A 24531-nucleotide genomic window follows, 5' to 3' on the forward strand; every position below is an offset into this window, starting at 1 on the left:
CCTTATCCATGTGGGAGTGAACTCGGTGCAGTAGGTGGAGGATGGCGTCCTCCACTCCAACATCTGACTGGTATGCAAACTGCAGGCAGTCCTGAGCATGTCGCACTTGAGGTCTGAGGAGACCGAGGAAGAGCCGCTCCAATGTCTTCATCAGGTGTGAAGTGAGTGCCACCGGCCGAAAGACATTCAGTTCACTGGGCCGGGTCTTTTTAGGAACCGGCGTGATGCAGGATGTCTTCCATAGTGTAGGCACCGTCCCCAGCTGCAGGCTGAGGTTGAAGATCCGTTGAAGTGGTTCCCCCAGTTCAGCAGCGCAGGTTTTCAGTAGTCTGGGACACACCTTGTCCGGGCCTGGTGCTTTCCTGGGTCGAAGCTTCCTCAGTTGTCCTCTGACCTGGTCTGCTGTGAAGTAAGGCAGAGCTTGTGTTGGCGTGGGGGGGCTGGAGGAGGAGAGTGGTGGTGCTGTGTCGTTTCGGGGGTGGTGTGTTGTGGAGGGAAGGAGAGATGGCTGCAGTAGAGGTGGGGGGGTCGAGGGCCGATCAAACCTATTGAAGAAGTTGTTCAGCTCGTTCGCCCTCTCCGTTGTCCCTTCAACGACCCTGGTCTTGATGTTGTGGCCCGTGATAGTCCTCACACCTTCCCAGACGGCCCTCATGTTGTTTTCCTTCAGCTTCTGCTCCACCTTTGTCCTGTAGGTGTCTTTGGCTACCCTCACACAGTGTTTTACCTCCTGCTGTGCTGCCTTCATGGCCTCCCTGTCTCTGCTCCTGAAGGCGGCTTTCTTCCTGTTCAGGACGGCTTTGACCTCCCGTGTTACCCAAGGCTTGTTATTCGGGTAGTAGCGGACTGTCTTAACAGGAGAGACCACATCCATGCAGAAGTTCAGGTAGTCCGTCAGGCAGTGTGTCAACCCCTCTATGTCCTCACGGTGCGGATCGATCAGCACATCCCAGTCTGTGGTGTTAAAACAGTCTCGCAGGACACTTTCCATCTCTGGGGTCCACTTCCTGATGGTGCGGGTCGCAACGGGCTGTTTTTTGACCAGGGGGGTGTACTCTGGTTGTAGGTGGATCAGGTTGTGGTCTGACTTCCCCAGTGGGGGGAGCGGTGTGGCCTTGTACGCATCCCTCACATTGACATACATGAGGTCTATTGTCCTGTTGTTTCTTGTGGGGCAGTCAACAGCCTGATGGAAAACGGGCAGAGTAGAGTCCAAGGTTGCATGATTAAAGTCTCCAGAGATTATTACAAAAGCATTGGGGTGCTGAGTCGTTAGCCTGGCTGTGACAGTGTGTATAGTCTCACAGGCAGTGGCTGCGTCCGCGCTCGGAGGGATGTAAACACAGATGGTAATCACGTGACTGAACTCCCTCGGCAGGTAGTATGGCCGCAAGCTAACCGCTAGCAGCTCAAGGTCCCGGCAGCACAACACAGTCTTTACAGAAACATGTCCCGGGTTACACCAGCGATGGTTCACATACACGACCAGACCCCCACCTTTCCGTTTTCCACTAGCTTTGGCGTCTCTGTCGGCTCTCACCATAGTGAATCCCTGCAGGTCCACGTTAGCATCCGGTACGAGGTGGTTTAGCCATGTCTCCGTAAAGATGAGCACGCTGCTTTCCCTGTAGGTCCGCTGGTTGTTCAGTGCCGTCAGCTCATCGATCTTGTTGGACAGGGAGTTCACATTCCCCATGATTACGGAAGGAATCGATGGTTTATATCTCCTCCGGTTCTCCGACCGCCTGGCTTTCATCTTAGCACCGGCTTTGCAGCCCCGGTACTTCCTCCTCAGCTCCACCGGGATGTCGTGTCGTAGTCCAGCTTGCCCCATTAATCTCAGCGATAACAGTTCCTCCTTCAAGTATGTGAGCAAACCGGCTCCGCGTCGCATGATGATAAAAAAGAAGTGTCCACTACCTCCGAAAAGCAGTGAATAAATAAAGAAAGCACGAGCTTAAACTTAAAAGTCAAGAGCTGACCAGTTAAAGGACAAAGAAAAATAGACAAAAAATATAAATATAAATATAAATAAATAATAAGACAAATAATCCGAAAGGTCGAAAAAAGTCAAAAAATAGTCAAAAACAAGAGAGCTACTGGAAAGGCTGCCGTCTCCTACAGCGCCGGAAGTCATATTTTACGGAAACTTGTTGATTTGACCATCAAAATTGCTTTGCAAGTAATGGATACAATGATGTACTGTTTCTGTGTTTTTCTTTTTATTTTTATTTTTTTTTATTGATAGCATTCTGGTCGCCTAAGGCAGAGGGACCGTGTGAGAATTTTTCCTGCTAATAACATCTGGCCAGCAGGTTTTTCGCTTACACAATAAGTTTGATCTGGGGTATTAAGGTAATACCTAATCTTCACTGGAAAGTGTTGCTATCATTGTTTTTTATTTTTTTTATTTTTACTATTCTTCTTTCTTCATTATACATGTATATATGTTTTTTTTTTACTTGTCTTTGTTGTTTGGGGTGGCATAATCATATGATAAAACAGGAGGGAGATGTTAGGGTTTTTCAGATTATCCTTATCGTATGATTATGTTGGAATGCAACCGGTAATAAATAACCTATCTCGTCCCATCCTCCACAAGGTCGTAAAACATCCCCTGATATGTTTTGACTAGAGGACAAGGGCTTTCTATTCAGCCTACTCATACCCCCACTCTGTTTCTCTTAATAAATATGCCCTTGCAGGGTGGAGAGTTAAGACCTCCATTCGAACATCGCTGCACGCACAGCGACGAATGGACTCTCCACCTGCAGGTGTCTAAAAGGACTTACTTGTCTCCCGTGTGGTTCTTGCAAAATAAGTTGGAGTGAGCGAATCTCTAACAGTATTCACGGGCTCGGCTCGGCAAACTGAGGTTCAATTCCCTGACGCGGAGTCTATTTCTTTGTGTTTGAAAATTTCTTTTGTTGCACAGTTTTGAAGAGCAAATCAAAAGGATCATCAGACTTGTTTCCATCCAGTTTCAATCCAGGGACCTTCAGGGTGTGAGGCGAATGTGACAACCACTGTCAGGCTGGGAACAAGGCGGAGGACTCGGATGCAGAGTCGTTTCTTTCTCTGATTTATTCCAGCACACACACTGATCAAAAGTACAACTCAAAACGCCTCTTGCGAGGGAAAACACGTGGCAAAAAGTATAAACAAAAGCGTCGCACTGGGGCGAGACAAAAAGGCTATGGGGATCACGGCACTAACAAAAAGCGTCGCTCGGTGGCGAGACAAAAAGGCTATGGGGATCAAGGCACTAACAAAAAGCGTCGCTCTGTGGCGAGACAAAAAGGAGGAGTCTTACTGAGAGCTCGGACGTCAAAGAATCGCTGGTGGTCGGGACGAGGCAAGACACACTGGCACAAGACAAGGGGAAGACACGGACTAAATACACACAAAAGGGCGGGGACACAGGTGCTGACAATTAGTGTCAACTACTCAGGTGCACACAATCGGGATCAGGGAAGACAAGACAACCAAACACCGAGGAAGGAAACACGAACTGAAACGGAAGGGATGACAAAATAAAACAGGAAGTAAAGTTACGATACCGACGAGACAGAAAACCGGAAAAATAAACGCGACCGCATGACAACCACTACACCATGGAAACTACACTACATGTATAGCCTTTTGAAGAGCTTGGCAAAATTTCAACAAAAGTGCGAATGGTTTTCACCCAGTCTCAAATCAGGTACCCTTTAGCGAAACTACCGTAATTTCCGGTGTATAAGCTGCGACTTTTTTCCAAAATGTTGAACCCTGCGGCTTATAGTCAGGTGCGGCCTATATAAAAAAAAAATCGTGATTTTTGTGATGACTTGATCACTTTTACTCTTAACACTATTATATATAGTAAAAGCTACAAAACAAACTGACAGATGACTCGTTTTCAAATCAGATTAGTAAAAACTGGTCAAATATTTTTAAAAAAAGATATTATTAAAAGTGAAGACAATTTGCAATTCTAGTAATGACACACGAATTTGATGCACAATTTGTCTTCGTGGGCCACATAGAATGATGTGGCGGGCCGTACCTGCCCCCCGGGCCTTGAGTTTGACACCTGTGCTCTAAACCCTTTCTCTTACTCTGCCATGTGACTCAGAGATTACACAAAGCAGTGGCGCTGTTTGGACCATCTGCATTGTATTAAAACCCAATCAATCAGCATTTAAATTCAATTATGCTCACCAAAAACAAGTTGTAATGAATGTGAACTTTTAATGCATTTTATTCAGAAGGTTACTTTGAACCCTGAGGCTTAAATGGCGGCGCGGCGTACTTATGGATTTTTACGGCCTCCAGGGGGCGCTCTCGCAGGAAGCAAGAGCGAGACGGGCGAAGAAGAGATAATGCGCCGAAGAAGACGTGCTGGTTTGTGTTCACAACATTTCGCGCATCACGCAGAACGCGATCAAGACGGACATTACTGAAAGGAAGCTTTTATACACAAACCGTCATTATGGGGGAAAAAAGAAATGCATATGATGCCGCTTTTAAGCTAAAGGCAGTCGATGTTGATGACATTGTGTTGCGGCACCCTTTTCTTTATTTCGTGGTCCCGTCTACTCGTGTCGCTCGCAAGTTTAATGTAATTTAGCGCTTCGTGCATGAATAAGATGAGCATGAACAGACCCTCATCATGGAAAATGCCAGAAGAAATGGATAAAAACGACGACGAAAGAGATATTGAGAAAGTGTGTGGCGAAGGATATCTAACGCTATTCCAATCGGAAATTGAGGAGGAAGACTTCGACGGTTTCAGTGCACAGGAGGAAGATGAAGACGATGAAGCTCTTTTTTTTACTTTTACTTTAACCAGCCCTGTTAGTGCTCTGCTACCGTGTTGCTGCTGTGTTACCGCCGCGTCTCAGTGACTTTTACCGGTATGTTTTATTTAATCAAACCCTATTAGTGCTGTGTTACTTCCGTGTTGCTGCGGTATTACTGCTGCGTCACAGGCAGTGTTTGGAAAGAAATGTTAAGGTATGTTATTAAAACTTTAAAAAAGCTTTCTGTGTCCAGTATTTCTTTGTTGATAACTCAGGTGCACACTTCCGTGTTGCTGCGATACTACTGCTGCGTCACAGGCAATGTTTAGAAAGACATGTTAAAGCATGTTATTGAAACTTCAAAAAGGATTTCTGTGTACTGTCTTTCTTTGTAAAAAAACTCGTGTGCACGTGCGGCTTATGTAAGAAAAAAATAAATTATCCCCGAATTTTAGCTGGTGCGGCTTATTCACCGGTGCAGCTTATACACCGGAAATTACGGTATTCAATATCGGCTTGGCAAATCGGGCTTCATCTCCCCGACGCGGAGTTTATTTCTTTGTATGAAAAAATAGTTTTTGCTGGCACACTTTTGAAAAGCAAATCAAAAAGTTCACAAGTGCCTGCTTTTTTCTTCACTCACTTTTGTTGAACTTTTGCCGGGCTTCTCAAAATGCTTTGGACGTCACAGCAGTTTCCATAACGTAGTAGTCATCGTGTTCTTCTCAGCTGGAAACACCCCCTCTTTGAGACTGAGTGGAAACAACATTTTCTAAATATATTTGTCAGTGCTGTCTGCTTTGCAAAGTGTGCCAGGGACACTTCGGCAAACAGGAGCCAGAAGGTCTCTGAGTCAGCAACAGCCAGGTGTGCGACACTCCGCTACAATGGTCACCTGACCACATGTCGGACGAACCAGCCTCTAATCTGTGTTTGCATTTTTTTTTTCCTTCAACTGTCAAGCCAACTCTTTACTTCTTGGCTTGGCTAGCTGATTGCAGACCCACTCCAGAGCTGCCTCCAGTTCATCCAACCAAGAAGACATTCAGTGAGTGCATCTTATCAGAGCCTCATGCAGCGCTTTAGCACAATCCTAGCTGCTACCTGGAGCTTTTGCAAAAATGCATGAAAATGGAAAAATATGTTTTCTTTTTGTTTTTTGTGTTTTTTAAATATGGTTTTAGATGGTAATCATGACACAAACATTCTTATTCTGTAGAAAATGTATGTAGTTGTGAATATATTAAAAATACTGAATATCAGAATGGCGCAAAATTGCGTCATAGCAAGCGACACAGCACAGGCGAGTTGTAAACAAACAGGTGTTTGAGTGACGGGCCATGGATTCTAAAGGCAAAAAGAGAAAGATTGCTGATAAGAACAGAGGGTTTAAGAAAGAATGGACTCAACCATTTGCTTTCATTGCCAATGCTGAAGGATTGCCTGAATGTTTGATTTGCAATGAGAAGTTGTCAGATATGACAAAAAGAGCAATTTGGAGTGACATTTTCAGCTAAAGCATGCTAAATTTGCTTCTGATCACCCAGTTGGAACTAAGAGGAAAGGTGCAATTTGAGGAATGAAAAAACTGTTTCAAGAAGAGGATTGCATCTCCAAACTCTACTACTGCTGCGTTTTGTTGCAGCCCGGTAGATAATAAAGCGCGGAATGTCATGCGGTCACGTTTATTTTCCGGATTTCTGTCTTGTCGGTGTCGTAACTTCACTTCCTGTTTTATTTTGTCATCCCTTCGGTTTCAGTTCGTGGTCCCTTCCTCTGTTTCTGTTGTCTTGTATTCCCTGATCCCGATTGTGTGCACCTGTGTGGTTGACGCTAATTGTCAGCACCTGTGTCCCAGCCCTTTTGTGTGTATTTAGTCCGTGTCTTCCCCTTGTCTTGTGCCAGTGTGTCTTGCCTCGTCCCGACCACCAGCGATTCCTTGCCGTCCTAAGTCCTAGTAAGATTCCTCTTTTCTGTCTCGCCACAGAGCGACGCTTTTTGTTAGTGCCTTGTTCTCCCTAGCTCTTTTTGTCTCGCCCGAGTGCGACGCCTTTTGTTTGGATTTTTGCCGAGTGTTTCCCTCACAAGAGGCGCTTTGAGTTGTCTTTTTGGTCATCTTATTTTGGAATAAATCAGTGCAAAGAAAGACTCTGCATCCGAGTCCTCCGCCTTGTTCCATGCCTGACACGGAAAACCATTCACCGATGGCGAGTACATGAAGGATTCATTCGTTAAAATATCAGAGTGCCTATTTTTGGACTTTAAAAACAAAACCAACATCATTCCGAAAATTAAAGACATGCCTCTCTCTGCAAAATCAGTGAATAAAATGGTAATTTGAATGGTAAACAATATTACCAATCAGCAAATCAAGGACATCAATTCAGCTCCAGCTTTCACAATTGCCTGTGATGAGTCGTGTGACGTGACCGATATCGAACAGACACCTCTGCTATGCAGGTACGTTGGACATCCTCCAACAGAAGCTCATCCAGCTCGCGGTGCCTGCCTCCACCTGTCAGTGGATCACCAGCTTCCTGACCAACAGGAGACAGCGTGTGAGGCTGGGGAGCATCACATCTGACACCCTGACCACCAATACTGGAGCCCCTCAGGGGTGCGTCCTCTCCCCACTGCTCTTCTCCCTCTACACCAACGATTTCTCCGCAAGTGACTCTTCTGTGAAGCTCCTGAAGTATGCAGACGACACCACTCTCATCGGACTGATCCAGAACGGTGATGAGACTGCGTACAGACAGGAGTTGGAGCGGCTGGTCCACTGGTGCAGCCAAAACCACCTGGACCTGAACCCGCTCAAGACCGTGGAGATGACAGTGGACTGCAGGTGAGGCCCTTCACCACTTTCACCCCTCACTATCCACAGTAATACTATTCTCTCATCAGACACCTTCAAGTTCCTGGGAACCACAATCTCTCGGGACCTGAAATGGACCGGCCACATAGACTCTGTCCGGAAGAAGGCCCAGCAGAGGCTGTACTTCCTGAGACAGCTCAAGAAGTTCAACCTGCCGCGGGAGCTGCTGAAAACCTTCTACACTGCCATCATCCAGTCTGTCCTCTGCACCTCCATCACTGTCTGGTTTGGATCGGCCTAAAAACAAGACAAGCACAGACTGCAACGGACAATAAGGACTGCAGAAAAGATAATTGGAATCAACCTCCCATCTATCCGAGACTTGTACCTGTCCAGGACCAGGAAACGTGCAAGTAACATCTCAACAGACCCTTCGCACCCAGGTTGCAGCCTGTTTGAACTACTCCCCTCCGGATGCCGTTATAGAGCTCTGTACACTAAAACCAGCAGACACAGAGACAGCTTCTTTCCCCAGGCTGTCGCTCTGATGAACTCACACCACTCTTAGAGTCTCAGAGTCATTACTGTGCAATAACATCCCGCTTTCCACACCTTTTTGTCTACACTGTTTGTACTATGTGTCCTCTCTGCATCCATTGCAGCCTGGTCATCCTAGAAGAGGGACCCTCCCATCTGTGGTCTCTTCTCAAGGTTTCTCATTTCCCCTAGCTGGAGTTTTGAGTTTTTCCTTGCCCTCTTGGGAGTTTAAGATCAGTTTAGGATCAGGGGATGTTTGAGAATATCTTTCATTTTTCACATGTCCTGAGTGTTGTTGTTAGTCACCTAAATGTTGAACAGAGGCTGTGATTTACCGAAGTCAAATTCCTTGTTTGGCACGCTCAAACATGGCGAATAAAAAACTCTTGAATCTTGAATCTTGAAGAAGAAATTGATACCACTAAAAGGCCAAACACGGGGGGAGGACATCTGCGAGGCTGTGCTGCAGTGTTTAAATGACAGCGATACACACTGGCCATCTGATTTCAGACCCTACAGACGGCACACCAAGTTTGAGAGGGTCGCAAAAGTTTGTGACCTTACGACAGAAAGCATTGGATCGAAATTTGTTTGCATTCCATTGCATAGTGCACCAAGAGGCGCTGTGTGCGTAAACATTCCCACCAGATTGTATGGAGGTAATGAACCTTGTCATCCAAATTGTGAAGAAAACAATCGCAAAAGCATTAAACCACCACCAGTTCCGTGAATTGCTAGATGAAGTTGAGAGCGAATATGCCGATCTCCTGCTGCTCAACAAAGTCTGCTGGGTATCCAGAGGCAACGTCTTGCGTCGCTTTGTTGCTTTGTATTTGTAGCCTACTTAATTATTTTAATAGTAGGCATACAGGTCATGTATTGACAGTCTATATTGCCTTATAAAAAGTTTTTAGATTTTTGCCACTCTAGACAGGTATGTTTTTTTTTTGGATCCCCAGTTCGAGACTGGGTGGAAAAAGCTTCTTCTACTATTTCTTGTCATTGTTGGTTCCTATGCAAAGTCCATGACACATTAAAACGATTTTGCGCTGCAATTATGTTGTGGTACCTGATTTGAGACTGGGTGAAAATTGACTTCTTTCACTAATTCAGATGGAACCATGCTGAGTCTGATACATTCCATTTGGTAGTTCTTAGCCGTGTCTAAATTCAAAGTCAAAAGTCAAAGTCTGCTTTATTGTCAATTTCTTCACATGTCAAGACACACAAAGAGATCGAAATTACGTTTCCCACTATCCCACGGTGACAAGACATAGTACACAATATACATACAAGTAAACAATGAATAAATAAGAGTGATGATGTCATGCTGTCATGTGTCGTCCTGGTCACTTCCTGTTTTATTGTGTAATTTTCCTCTCGTTCCAGTCGGTGTGTCCTTCCCCTGTGCGTCCGGTCACGTGACTCCCTGATTCCAAGTGTGTGCACCTGCGGCAATGACCAACTGTCTTCACTTGTGTTCCCCTCCTGTGTCCATATAACCCGCGCCTTTCCCTGTGTCCAGTGCTAGTGCGTCTTGCCTTGCTCAGAACACTAGCGATCACGAAACCCTCGAGTTCCACGTAGAAGCCTTCTTTGAACGACTTTGATCACCTATGTTAACTTGGTTACATAGTTATCTTCGTTATAGTATTTCCCTCGGTTCGAGGCGCTTTGATTTCCCCTTTTTCTCTCTCGGTTCGAGGCGCCTTAGTTTCCCCCTTTTTTCCCTCATATTGAGGCGCTTTTTGTTACTACTGCCATTGGAGAAAATAAACACATCTTTGGACTTTGGAAACTCTGCATTCGAGTCCTCTCCCTGCTCCGCGCCTGACAGATGAATAAATAATAAATAAACAAATAATATAATAAATACGAGGAGCAAAAATGGAGCAAGTGTGCATACAGCAGACAGTCAGAATATAGCGCAAAAATACAGGACGCTACGCAGAAGGGGGGAGAGAGTTCAGGATCCTAACGGCCTGAAGTATGAAGCTGTTGGTGAGTCTGGTGGTGCGGGAGCGCAGGCTCCTGTACCTCTTCCCAGAGGGCAGAAGATCAAACAATGAGTGAACGGGGTGACTCACACCACTCACAATCGTGGTTGCCTTGCGGGTGAGATGGGAGGTGTAAATGTCCTTCAGGGAGGGGAATGAAGCACCATTAATCTTACCAGCCGTGTTCACTATGCGCTGCAGGGCCTTCATGTTGTATTCAGTGTAGCTACCACCCGAAACATCACGTGTCACACAAATGCAGCCTGTAAATGATGCGCATGTGACATTGGCCTGTCGAAAATGGCAGAGAACGGGAGACAGCTGTGTTTCAAAGTAGGCCTCATTCGATAGTTGAATCCGAGACCTCTCCTACCCTAAGCGAGAATCATGCCCCTCGACCAACGAGCCCTGTATCAAATTAGCTGACGCCGTTACATTCCGATTGGTAGCGAATATGACATTGACCTGAGGACTGCATTTCGGTGATTAACGAATTTTGATAAATATCATGGCGTGGGTTTTCTCCGGGCACTCCGGTTTCCTCCCACATTCCAAAAACATGCTTGGTAGGCCGATTGAAGACTCCAAATTGTCCCTAGGTGTGAGTGTGAGTGCGATTGGTTGTCTGTCTCTGTGTGCCCTGCGATTGGCTGGCAACCAGTTCAGGGTGTCCCCCGCCTACTGCCTGATGACGGCTGGGATAGGCTCCAGCACGCCCGCGACCCCCGTGGGGACTAAGCGGTTCAGAAAATGGATGGATGGATCATGGCCAGTTTGCGCATATTCTTTCAGGGTCATAATTGTATGTCTACCGCTGCCTCGTGGCAGCCAGGCCTAAAAAAAGATAGGAATGCCTGAGGGAGTTTCACCAAGATGAATTAAGAAAAACTTCATGAAATAAAGTGGATATTAAAACATAGGTGGACGTAATGTCTGGAAGCTTGTGTTTAACAGAAGACTGTTTGGCAACAATGAACAATGGACAAATTCAGCAAGGTAATTTAATTAGGCCGTGACCCAGATTTGTTCCGGGGATGCTGCGGCCACAACGCTACACGATCATGCAATAGCATACAATGAGTTTAGGGTCTTTTTTTAGGATCTGCAGCCAGGACACCCAGGCATACAATGAAAGAATGTTGATGTTAAAATGTTGGTGGAACTATCAGACTTCCAAAGACTTGAGATGAGACAACATTGGAAAAACTTGACAGTGTCCTTAAGTCACTTCAATGCATAAGTTTCAAGTGCACATAGCTAATGTTGACCAAAATGTGCCATATAAGGTAGCGAGGAATTGAAACTAGAATCTTCTGTTCCGTAGTCAGATGCATTATCCATTGTGTCCATTGCCCAGGAATAGGTCGTACCTTCCAAGCTTGTGTGTAATACTTTTGCAAACATGATTCAACCGGAGTTGCTGGGGCCGCAACGCAGAGTACTTATCACTATACGATCATGGCTTATATGCGGAAGCATAAAATGAGTTCAAAACCTTTAGGATCTTCAACCAGGACACCTAGGCAGACCATGAAAGAATGTTGATGTCAAAATGTTGGTGGAATTATCCAACTGCGCAGATCCGATAATCCCAAAGATTTGGGGTGAGACAACATTGAAAAAACGTTTTTCTTTGTTGACAGTGTCACTTCTTTTGTGGCTTACCTCTTCATCATTTCACATCTAAAGTATCGTATCATATTACCTTGCGGGTTATACTACACCGTACATACCATATCATGTCGCCCATACAACTCATGCATGAGATGCAGTGGCTGAGATATTCAGGCGATGTGTTGCTACCCGATTGTGGTCTCCACTCATCATTTCATATCACATCCTCGCCGGATTTTCAATATCTTCACATCGAAAGTATCTTGGCACAACGTACATAATGTGATGTGTTTTTTTTTTTTTTTTTTTTTTTTTGGTATGGCGCCGACGTGAGTGGCAGCCTCCCAGCAGTGTTCTCTCTTTTTCTCTTTATTTCCTTCTTTTCTCCTTTTTCTTTCTGTCTTTTTGTCCATTCGGCGATGCTGGTGCCTTCTACCGCACCTCGGTATCGCTTTGGATATGATTTTCTTTTTTTTTTCCCCTGGGACCGGGATGGCTGCGCACATCGGTCGAGACCGGCGTACCTCTACGACGGCTTCCTGCTTATCCGGCTGATGCTGACCGGGTCCCTTGCCTTGCAGCCGCGACCCCTGTGCTCCCTCGTGCTCGTCAGAACCAGCGACCTTCGCCGTGCTAGCCCCGTGGTGACCATCTGCACGTGCCCCGACTGGGTGCCCAGGACGCTGCTCACATGTTTGCCTGCTTTGTGATGTTTTCACCGATTCACGACCACGGTCCATTGGGTGCCGTTGAACTGGACTACCCTTACACCTGTCTGTGGACCCCGTGGAGGCTATTTTGTGTGTTATGGGGTGTTTTCTGATATTGAGGGGTGCTGGTTGGGCACTGTTACTTTTTTCTTATGTCTTTTTGCTTTGCTTTGCTTTGCTTTGATGGCTTTTATCTTTCGCACTTTCTGGCTTTCTTTGTGGCACCGTTGTATGGCAGCCTTATGAGGGCCTATTGAGTTGCGCTCATGCCATCTGTGTGTCTTTTGTAAACCCGCTCTGTGGTATGGATACTGCTGGGGCCTGAATTTCCCTGAAGGAGTATTCCCAAGGGATTAATAAAGTTGAGTCTAAGTCTAAGTCTAAGTCTCTAAGTCAACACAAATTGTCCAAGAAGAGGCGGCCGAGAGTTTAAGGTGATGGATTGACAATCCGCTGTGCTCTGCACGCATGGATTCCCATCCTCGTCGAAGGGTGGTTTTGAATCTGGAATCTGGCTTGTATTTGACTCTACATAGTAATATTTATATGCTCTTTGGCGGCTTGGTGGTACACTGGTTAGCACGTCCACTTCACAGTTAGGAAAGTGCGGGTTCGATTCCACCAACAGCTGTTGCATGTTGTTGATGATGTCTGTTGCTGGGTCAGGAAAACTAAGATGTGGAGTAACGGTTTGTTCTTTATTGGCAAGATCTTGGAATTGTTTAATGGCGGTCAATGCACACGGCACTTCAGCAGATGTAACAACATCCCCCATCTCCAGGTCAAGCTATTATACTGTCCGGAAAAGGCGGGAAAGCGTCACCTGACTATTTGGTATCTATGTTTATAAGAGAGTCACTGTCCTGTGTGTGTGTGTGTGTGTGTGTGTGTGTGTGTGTGTGTGTGTGTGTGTGTGTGTGTGTGTGTGTGTGTGTGTGTGTGCGCGTGCGCGCACGCGTGCGTGCGTGCGCGCACGCGTGCGCGCATGTGTGTAAGTGTGAGTACGTGTGTGTGTGTCTATTCCATGGTGTAATGGTTAGCACTCTGGACTCTGAATCCAGTGATCCGAGTTTTAAGTTTCAGTGGTACCTCAAATAATTGGTCAAATAGTATTTGATAAAGTAATCACATGTTCTCCGAGTTACAATGTCAACTGGTGGAACTTACTTTAGATCTTGGATGGTTCGAAAGCTAATGCTCTTCTAGATTATCGTATAATGTTGGCATGGTGTGATTGTGAGCACTCTGAATCTAGCAATACAAGCTCAGGTCTTGGTGGAACTTACAATTTGTAGTCATTTGTCTGGAACAAAAATTTGGAAATTCCAATCCAGTACATTGTGTACAGCACTATGAGTGTGTAATCACTGCTTCCACTAATTTTGTCAGTTTAGTAAAATGAGCGCCTTAGAGAGTGCATTGTGCTTAGAAAAATGATGCCCCTCCTTCTGTCACTGCCAGGGTTCCATAGTGTAATGGTAAGTACTCTGGACACTGAATCCAGCATTCTGAGTTCAAGTCTTGGTGGGACCTCAAATATATTGTCATATAGCTGGGTAGAAATTGTGAAATGGTTGCTTGTGTGCTGCCCCATGAAAGCCTATGCTTCTATACACCTGAGGGTTCCTTGAACACTCAACTCTGAAACCAGTGATCCCAGCTCAAGTCTCGGTTGGACCTCAACCCTTTGGTCATATACGGTCATATGCAAAAGTTTCATTCGTATGCAAAATCAATGTCAAGATTTTCCTTTATAAATCAATGGCTGTTCAGATCAGCAATATCAGTTAAATATATCATATAACGGACAGAGACAAAGATATTTGAAAAGTGAAATGAAGTTCATGGGAGTTACAGATTTGTCAAGAAGAATGGTCCAATATACCTTCAACCAGAATCCACACTCACATTAGAAGCAGCTATAGAAGCTTTAGGAAGTATCTAGAGCAGTGGTTCTTAACCTTGTTGGCGGTACCAAACCCCAGCAGTTTCATATGCGCATTCACCAAACCCCTCTTTAGTGATTTTTTTTTTTTTTTTTCAAGACAGAGATGTTTTTACTGGTGCACAAAATGAGCCGTGCATAAACATCACCTTGTTCAAAGAATAAAACAAACACAATGCATGAATTCACAACAAATGACATACCAGCAAATCAGTGTGACTTCTGGTTTTGCCTTTGCGAGACCAGTTCAGATATGTGGATATATAAATCAAGTGTGTTCGGACCTCTGCAGTGGAGGCTCTGTCGAACCCCTGAAAACGACTCACCGAACCCCCAGGGTTTGACCGAACCCAGGTTAAGAACCACTGGTCTAGAGGCTGTTATTTCTGCAAAAGGAGGATCTACTAAATTTATGTACCTGCCTACCTTTGTTGAAATAATGATTGCACACTGTCTGCAAATCCAATAAACTTCTTTTCACTTCTCAAATATCACTGTCGCCATCCACCGTGTATGGATTCGGGCTAGCCCCCAAGATTAAATTGGGCTAGTTGATCAACAGCAATGTTTTAAAGAAGGGTTCGTCTGGGAGTTGAACCCAGGACCTCCCACACCCAAAGCGAGAATCGTACCCTTAGACCAACGAACAAGAATGAGGGCTTGCGGACCATGTTACATTCCGTGTAACGTTGGCCTGTCAAACGCTCCACATAATGATAGACAACAGTGTTTGCAAGAGGAGCTTGTCCGGGAGCTAAACCCAGGCAATCATGCACCCAAAGCAAGAATCATGCAAGAATCATTCCCCTGTACCAATGAGCCCCATAGTCGACCAGCTGACCCCGTTACATTCCGATTGGTAGCCCATGTGACATGGACCTGAAGACTGAATGTCAGTGATTAATGGAATAAATGGAATCTGGTTGGCCTAATGCTCCTAATTCCCTAACTTCAAGCCCTAACGCTAACTCTAAAACCCTAATAATAACCAAACCCTAATAATTAACCCCTAACCTGCTAACTCGCTAACGGTAACCCCCTCACATTTAACCCTAACCTTCAATGCTCCCCCTAAAGGTAGTGCCCTCTAAACTTGAAGGCAGGCATATATGAACCAGACCAGCAGATTGTCCCATTTCAGTACTGTTTTAGAAACCTTTACAGATGGTTAAAATCCACATAATAGCGCATGTGTTCCGTGAGCGTTCTCCTTTCTGTCCCCTCCCTTTCCTTTCTTCCGCCAAGCAGTACATCTTGCCCCAACACAGGGCATGTTCCTCGTTAGTATCGTGAATAGTATCTCTGCTTGTTGCGTGAAAGACCGGGGTTCGCTTTTCAACCCAAGTGCGTTAACCTATGTTTGCAGCAGCGTTATTATATAGCTGCATTGGTTGTGCGTGCGTCTGAACTTGAGTGACCTGTAAGTTTTTCAAATTGAACTGAAACTTTCATCTGTAGCCACCTTCTACTAAATCAGTGGTCCCCAACCTCTTTTGTGCCACGGACCGGTTACGTGTCAGAAATATTTTTGTGGACCGGCCTTTATATAAATAAATAACACATTTATACACCGTATGTTTCGGACTATAAGTCGAGGCTTTTTTTCATACTTTGGGTGGGGGGGCGACTTTTACTCAGGAGCGACTTATATGTGAATTTTTTCACAAATTTTTACTTTATCATTAACACTTTACTTATTTACTAGTATAGTTGATCACTTCACATGTTATTTTCACTTTTTAACCGCATGAGGGGGCACTATGGCTGTGGAATAATTGGAGCCTCACTGACAATGAGTTCCATTTACTGACTTCCGAAGTCGGGAGATTTAGTGATTTGGAGTTATACAGATTATTCGATAAACTTGTTATTTATTTTATAGTTATTTGATATGTAGTTCATTTAGAGTAGCAACGTGTATGTTGTTAGACTTCAGTAGTTTCCGATTTTTTAGGGAGGCCGTGAAGGCAGCAGGGCGTGGGGGGGGGGGGGAAAGAGCGATCCTGGGCGCTTGCGTGTGTTGGCTCACATGTTGAGCTCTTGATTTGTGAAATAAAGAGCCGGCCTGTTACCAAACCCACGTCTTGCCTGGTACTTCTGTAACGCTACGATATAGTTATATATGTAGATCTGTGGAATAATTGGAGCCGCCAACTGAAAATGAGGCTGACATCAGCGCCGCACGTAGGTCCGGAATCGACAGCTGTTTATTTTGGGGGTTTTTTTTACACATAGGATGAATATTCCGGTGGATTTAATGATTTGGAGTGACACGGATGGTTTGTTAAAATTGATGATTATATTACATTTATTTGATATATCTAGTCTGACGTCCGTGGCACACGTATTCTTTCCGGCGTAATTTTTTTTTTCTTTTTTTTTTTTCTCAAGTGACACGGAAGATGAAGATTCTGATGGATTTATTGATTTGGAGTGACATGCATGGTTCGATAAAATAGTTGTTTATATTTTTGTTATTTCATACATAGTTTATATATTGTTATATGGGCCTGTAGCAAAATTTGAACTGCAACGCGCCGCTGACATCGGACTTGTTGACTTGACTTAAATCACTGACATTCAGTCTTCAGGTCCATGTCACATGGGCTACCAATCGGAATATAACGGGGTCAGCTGGTCTAGTATGGGGCTCATTGGTGCAGGGGAATGATTCTTGCCTAGGGTTCTTTGATTACCCGGGTAAAACTCCCGGACGGGCTCTTCTTTGAAACACTGTTGTCTATCGTTGTGTGGAGTGTTTGACAGGCGTATGTTACACAGAATGTAACATGGTCTGCAAGCTTTCTTTGAGGCTCGTTGGTCTAGGGCATGGGTGTCAAACTCATTTTTGTCGCGGGCCACATTGTAGTCAAAGTTTCCCTCGACGGGCCATTATGACTGTCAACCCAAATAAATAAATGCCTCATATTATATACAGTATAAGCTACAAAACAAACTGACAAATAATTGCTTTTTCAAATCAGACTCGTGGAAACTTTTCACATATTTCAAAAATAATTTTAAGAAGATTCTTAAAAGTTCCGACAATTTGCAATGTTAGTATGACATAGATTTAATGCACAATTTGTCGTTGCGGGCCACAGAAAATGATACGGTGGGCCATAACTGGCCCCCGGGCCTCGAGTTTGACACCAGTGGTCTAGGGGTATGAATCTTGCTTTGGGTGTGAGAGGTCTGGGGTTTAACTCCCAGATGATCCCTTCGTTAAAACATTGCTGTTGATCAACTAGCCCCATTTCATCTGAGGTGCATGTCACATGGGCTGTCAATTGAAACGAAACGGGTTGTGTTCATTTACCTTGGGTCTCTTGAATCTGTTGTTTTGATTCTCATCACTTGAATCTGCCGTCATGTGTCATCCATTGCCCCACTCACCCTACAAGACTGTATCGACTGTAAACTTGTGTGGAAAACTGTCATTGTCCAAAGGAAGGCTGTTTAGCAACAGTGACCAGCAGACAAATTCAACAAGGTCATTTGATTATACCATAACCCGGATTCTAATCGAACATTAACCACTACACGATCATGGCCTGTATGCAGTAGCGTTAATAAGCTGCACATGTTGGCCATGATCGTATAGTGGTTAGTACTCTGTGTTGTGGCTGCAGCAACCCCGGTTCGAATCCGGGTCATGGCACACTCCAATTACTGTGTGGAATTTGTCCCTTTCTTACTATTGCTAAACAGCCATCTTTTGGACAATGACGATTTTCCACACGTTTGCGGTCGATAGCCTTAAATTGTAGGGCGAGTGGCGCAATGGATAAAGCATCATGGCGTATTCAAATAATGTCACCCATTTTTTATTTTTTTTTTCATTTTTGCAAAAGCTTACAAGCCACATATTCCCGTGGGGCTCGTGGAGCAATGGATAACGAACGCATCTGTCTACAGATCAGAAGATTCCAGGACTCCTGGCCAGCTCACATGCCATTTTGTGGTCAACATTAGCTATGTGTAATTTCTGTGAACTATTGGGTTGAAGTAACTCACAGACACTGTCAACCAATAGTCTTTCCAATTTTGTCTCATCTCGAGACTTAGGGATCATCGGATCTGCGTAGTTATTGGATAGTTCCACCAACATTTTAACATCAACATTCTTTCATGGTCTGCTTGAGTGTCGTGGCTGAAGATCCTAGAGAAAAGACCCTAAACATGCAACTGCATGTTGGCCATAATATAGCATTGAGGCGGCTGCAACCCCAGTTTGAATCTGGTTAATAGCCGAATGAACTTGTTGCAGTTATTTTTTATTCACCCTCAACAGTCTTACGTTGGACCATGACAAATTTACATACACGCAAGCTTACAGAAAATGACAACTTCCCGTGGGGCTAGTGGCTCGTTCCTTGCTCTGAACGGACAGCCAAAACGATTCCTAACACTTACTAATCAAGTCCTAACCAATTCCTGTGTGTGTATGGGGGGGGGGGGCAAAGGAACCAATCAGATGGCCCGAATCCATGCATGGCCGATGACGGCACAGTGATATTTGAGAATTGAAATGAAGTTTATAGGATTTGCAGACAGTGTACAATCATTATTTAAACAAAAGTAGGCAGGCGCATACATTTGGAAACCCCAACAGAAAAATGACATCAATATTTAGTAGTTCCTCCTTTTGCAGAAATAACAGCCTCTGAACCAGTGGTTCTTAACCTGGATTCGGTCAAACTCTAGGGGTTCGGTGAGTCGGTCTCAGGGGTTTAGCAGAGCCACTGCGGAGGTCCGAACACACCTGATTTATAAATTCGTGATAACGCATATCTGAACTGGTCTCGCAAAGGCAACAGCAGAAGTACTACTGATTTGCTGGTATGTCATTTGTCGTGAATTCATGCATTGTGTTGGTTTTATTCTTTCAACAAGGTGGTGTCCATGCACTTCTGCATAAGTTCCGCTCTAGTCTTCTGGCCCAACTCTTTCGTACATATGATGACCATGGAAAGTTCTTTGCGAATGATCAATCTTTGCCTTTCATGTTCATCGGGACTACCCTTTTAATAGGTACCTACACTGTGTATTTGGATAGAGACTGCTGAAAGGGGACACATATATGCCTCGTGAACTACATGCATTACTGCGGGTGAAGAAGAGTGAACAAATAAGTCAGCAGACAAGCTTGCCGATTTATTAGTGCCCAGAAGAGCAGCACTCTGTTCCGTACTGTAACCTGTTAGGTTTGTTCCCGGTTCTTTATCTTTAATGCTCGATATGCTAACAGCAATTACCAAGAGGCAGCCTTCACAGTTTAACTCTTTAATGTATGCCAGAATGATCGATGCACAGCTGTGGAGCCCTTTCTGCCAGATGCGAAAGAAGGTCCCTCTCAGCGCCAAGGTTCCTGCTCTTATACTACTCTGGGCCGCCTTCCTGCAAGGAGGCGACTCTGCCTAATCTGTTTGATAACGTGTGACCTTGTAGTCTTAACTGAGAGCGAATTCTACATATGTGCAAAGGGTGTCATAGAGAAGAGAAAGCTAATAAAGCAAGAGAAGGGTTGCAGCGATATAACGGCATAGCTCAAGCTACCCAGCTAAACACATGTGCCAAAGAGGCCTATTCTAACAAACCGTTGGTAAGAATGGCTAGAGATAGACTCTTATTGTTCCTCCCCACGGAAATCTTTAGTAAAAGGCGAACGATTTATTCGATCTGAAGAGAAAAAAGAGTGAGCTGATAATCTGGGTGAAAACGGGCCACCCCACTGCTGGTCTCACCAAATTCACAGGCGGTCTCACACTCAAATTGCAGCAACCATTCCTTCTAATACAAACAATATTATTAATATTGACCCTTTCCAGTTTGCGTACCGTGCCAAGCGGTCCTCTGAGGATGCCATCTGCTCTGCCCTCCACTCGGCCCTCACCCACCTGGAGAGAAAGGACTCATATGTGAGGTTGCTGTTTGTGGACTTCAGCGCTGCCTTCAACACCATTGTGCCGCAGCGACTCATCCGCAAACTCGACGAGCTGGGCCTCAGTACCTCCCTCTGCAACTGGATACTGGACTTTCTCTGTCAGAGGCCTCAGGTGGTGCGTGTTGGCGACAAAATCTCCGCCAACATCACGCTGAGCACGGGGGCCCCCCAGGGCTGCGTGCTCAGTCCATTGCTCTTCACCCTGCTGACGCATGACTGCACTGCGACCTACAGCGACAACCGCATAGTGAAGTTTGCTGACGACACGACTCTGGTGGGTCTCATCACGAATGGCGACGAGACTCGGTACAGGTCGGAAGTTGACCTTCTGACCACGTGGTGCAGGGACAACAACCTCCTGCTGAACGTCAAGAAGACCAAGGAAATCATTGTTGACTTCCGGAAGGGTCACACAACACACCTGCCGCTGATCATTGACGGTGCTGTGGTGGAGAGGGTGAGCTGCACCAAGTTCCTGGGGGTGCACATCAGTGAGGACCTCTCCTGGTCCGCAAACACCTCGTCACTGGCAAAGAAAGCTCAGCGCCGCCTGTACTTCCTGCGGAAGCTCAGGCGTGCATGTGCTCCTCAGGCAGTCCTGTCTACATTCTACCGTGGGACCATTGAGAGCGTCCTCACCAGTTGCATCGCTGTGTGGGGTGGTAACTGCACTGAACAGAACTTGAAGGCCTTGCAGCACATAGTGAATACGGCTGGTAAGATTATTGGTGCTTCGCTCCCCTCCCTGAAAGACATTTACACCTCCCATCTCACCCGCAAGGCAACCTCGATTGCCAGAGATGTGAGTCACCCGGCTCACTCTTTGTTTGACCTTCTGCCCTCTGGGAAGAGGTACAGGAGCCTGCGCTCCCGCACCACCAGACTCGCCAACAGCTTCTTTCTCCAGGCTGTTAGGGCCCTGAACTCGCTACCCCCTTCTGCGTAGCGTGCGGCACTGTTGCGCTATTTTCGGGAATGTCTGCTGTACGCGCACTTGCTCCTTTTTTTTTTTTTTTTTTTTTTCCTGCTCCTCTTATTTATTTATTTATTGTTGTGTTATTTATTCATTATTTATTCAGCACACTTTTGTTATACTTGTTTACTTGTTTGTCTGTTGTGAGCCATGTCTTGTCACCGTGGGATAGGGGGGAACAAAATTTCGGTTTCTTTGTGTGTCTTTGGCATGTGGAGAAATTGACAATAAAGCTGACTTTGACTTTGACTTTGACTTTGACAATAGACGTTCATAGATTTACTATACTTAGAAGGCCTCAACCTAAATAGAAGGTTTAAACGAACGAGTATTTTGTGTTCATTAATGTCTTTTTTACTTAAAACATTGTTGGCGCACAGGATTGTAGGTACCTGATCGAACACATTCTTTCAAACAGCGATTGGGCGTCTATTTTGAGTATTGAAGGTAAAAACAGTTGTATGTCTTTGTACGTGTACTTTTGATATCAGAGAATGGGAAATGATCCCATCTCTGTGTTTTATTTGAAAACATGTTATTTCATAACGACACAAATCGGGAAAGAAAATACGATCGTAATTTCTCAAATGATTTCTCAAATTTCAGAAGTGCTCTATATCTCTCGTGTCGCAAATAATTGAGGCTTTTGTCGTTGCAGTGGAGGTGAATTTGGAGTGTAATTCACCTCCACTGCGACGGTGGCGTTCGAGATTTGACATTTGAATATAAATCTGTCCGTTACATTCCGATTGGTAGCGAATATGACATGGACCTGAGGACTGCATTTTAGTGATGAACGAATTCTGATTAATATCATAGCCGGTTTGGGCGTGTCCATTCAGGGTCATATTTTGTTTCTACCGCTGCCTCGTGGCAGCCAGGCCTAAAAAAAGATGGGAACACCTGAGGGAGGGAGTTTCGCCAAGATGAATTTGGAAGAACTTTATGAAATAAAGTTGATGTTAAAACATAGGTGGACGTAATGTTCAACAGAAGGCTGTTTGGCAACAGTGAACAACGGACAAATTCAGCAAGGTAATTTACTGACGCCATGACCCAGATTCGTTCCGGTGATGCTACGGCCACAACACTATACGATCATGACCAATATGCAATCGCATACAATAAGTTTAGGGTCTTTTCTTTAGGATCTTCAGCCAAGACACCCATGAAAGAATGTTGATGTTAAAATGTCGGTGGAACTATCCAACTGTGCAGATCCGATGATCCCAAAGATTTGGGGTGAGACAACATTGAAAAAACGTTTTGCTTTGTTTACAGTGTCACTTATTTTGTGGCTTACCTTTTCTTCGTTACACATCTAAAGTATCGTATCATTTTACCTTGCGGCTTATACTACACCGTACATACCATATCACGTCGCCTATTCAACTCATGCATGAGATGCGATGGCTGAAATATTTAGGCGATGGGTTGCTACTCCATTGTGCTCTCCACTCATCATTTCATATCACATCCTCGTCGGTTTCACATTCACATCCAAAGCATCTTGGCACAACATACGTAACATGACTTATCAACACAAGACGAGGTGGCCGAGAGGTTAAGGCGATGGATTGCTAATCCGTTGTGCTCTGCACGCATGGGTTCAAATCCCATCCTCGTCGAAGTCTTCCTTTGAGAGAATATTTGCCACAAACTAAACAGGAAAGAGGGTTCTCACCTGTGTATGTGTTTTGAACTGTCGCTTCTCTGAGAATCTTTGACCACAAACTGAGCAGGCAAAAGGTTTTTCTCACCAGTGTGGGTTCTTGTGTGTCTTTTGAAGTTTCCCATCTCTGAGAATCTTTGGCCACAAACTGAGTAGGGAAAAGGCTTTTCACCTGTGTGTGTTAATTCATGTGTTTCTAAATTTACCTTCTGAGAGAATCTTTGGCCACAAACTGAGCAGGAAAAAGGGTTCTTACCAGTGTGGGTTGTTGTGTGTCTTTTCAAGCTTCCTTTCTCTGAGAATCTTTGGCCACAAGCTGAGCAGGAAACATTTTTTTCACCTGTGTGTGTTCTTCCATGTGTTTTTAAGTTTACCTTCTGGGAGAATCTTTGAAATTCTGCTGGAATGTAATGGGGTCAGCTGGTCTACTATGGGGCTCATTGGTGCAGGGGAATGATTCTCGCCTAGGGTTCTTTGATTGCCCGGGTTAAACTCCCGGACGAGCTCTTCTTTGAAACACTGTTGTCTATCGGGTGGAGTCAAAGTCAAAGTCAAAGTCAAAGTCAAAGTCAGCTTTATTGTCAATTTCTCCACATGCCAAAGACACACAAAGAAACCGAAATTTCGTTCCCCCCTATCCCACGGTGACAAGACATGGCTCACAACAGACAAACAACTAAACAAGTATAACAAAAGCGTGCTGAATAAATAATTAATAAATAACACAACAATAAATAAATAAATAAATAAATAAGAGGAGCAGAAAAAAAAGGAGCAAGTGCGCGTACAGCAGACATTCCCGAAAATAGCGCAACAGTGCCGCACGCTACGCAGAAGGGGGTAGCGAGTTCAGGGCCCTAACAGCCTGGAGAAAGAAGCTGTTGGCGAGTCTGGTGGTGCGGGAGCGCAGGCTCCTGTACCTCTTCCCAGAGGGCAGAAGGTCAAACAAAGAGTGAGCCGGGTGACTCACATCTCTGGCAATCGAGGTTGCCTTGCGGGCGAGATGGGAGGTGTAAATGTCCTTCAGGGAGGGGAGCGAAGCACCAATAGTCTTACCAGCCGTATTCACTATGCGCTGCAGGGCCTTCAAGTTCTGTTCAGTGCAGTTACCACCCCAGACAGCGATGCAACTGGTGAGGACGCTCTCAATGGTGCCATGGTAGAATTGTAGACAGGACTGCCTGAGGAGCACATGCACGCCTGAGCTTCCGCAGGAAGTACAGGCGGCGCTGAGCTTTCTTTGCCAGTGACGAGGTGTTTGCGGACCAGGAGAGGTCCTCACTGATGTGCACCCCCAGGAACTTGGTGCAGCTCACCCTCTCCACCACAGCACCGTCGATGATCAGCGGCAGGTGTGTTGTGTGACCCTTCCGGAAGTCAACAATGATTTCCTTGGTCTTATTGACGTTCAGCAGGAGGTTGTTGTCCCTGCACCACGTGGTCAGAAGGTCAACTTCCGACCTGTACCGAGTCTCGTCGCCTTTCGTGATGAGACCCACCAGAGTCGTGTCGTCAGCAAACTTCACTATGTGGTTGT

The 24531-nt window shown here is 45.2% G+C and overlaps 2 non-coding genes across 2 annotated transcripts; one reads left to right on the forward strand and one right to left on the reverse strand.

The window, feature by feature from the left end:
• Positions 1-19992: 19992 nt before the first annotated feature.
• Positions 19993-20104, reverse strand: LOC125977945 (U5 spliceosomal RNA). Its single transcript, XR_007484788.1, has one exon. It is a non-coding gene; the product is annotated as a U5 spliceosomal RNA (small nuclear RNA).
• Positions 20105-22868: 2764 nt separating this feature from the next.
• Positions 22869-22950, forward strand: trnas-gcu (transfer RNA serine (anticodon GCU)). Its single transcript has one exon. It is a non-coding gene; the product is annotated as a tRNA-Ser (tRNA).
• The last annotated feature ends 1581 nt before the right edge of the window (positions 22951-24531 follow it).

This window comes from Syngnathus scovelli, chromosome 11 (assembly GCF_024217435.2).
Source record: "Syngnathus scovelli strain Florida chromosome 11, RoL_Ssco_1.2, whole genome shotgun sequence".
Lineage (NCBI taxonomy): Eukaryota > Metazoa > Chordata > Actinopteri > Syngnathiformes > Syngnathidae > Syngnathus > Syngnathus scovelli.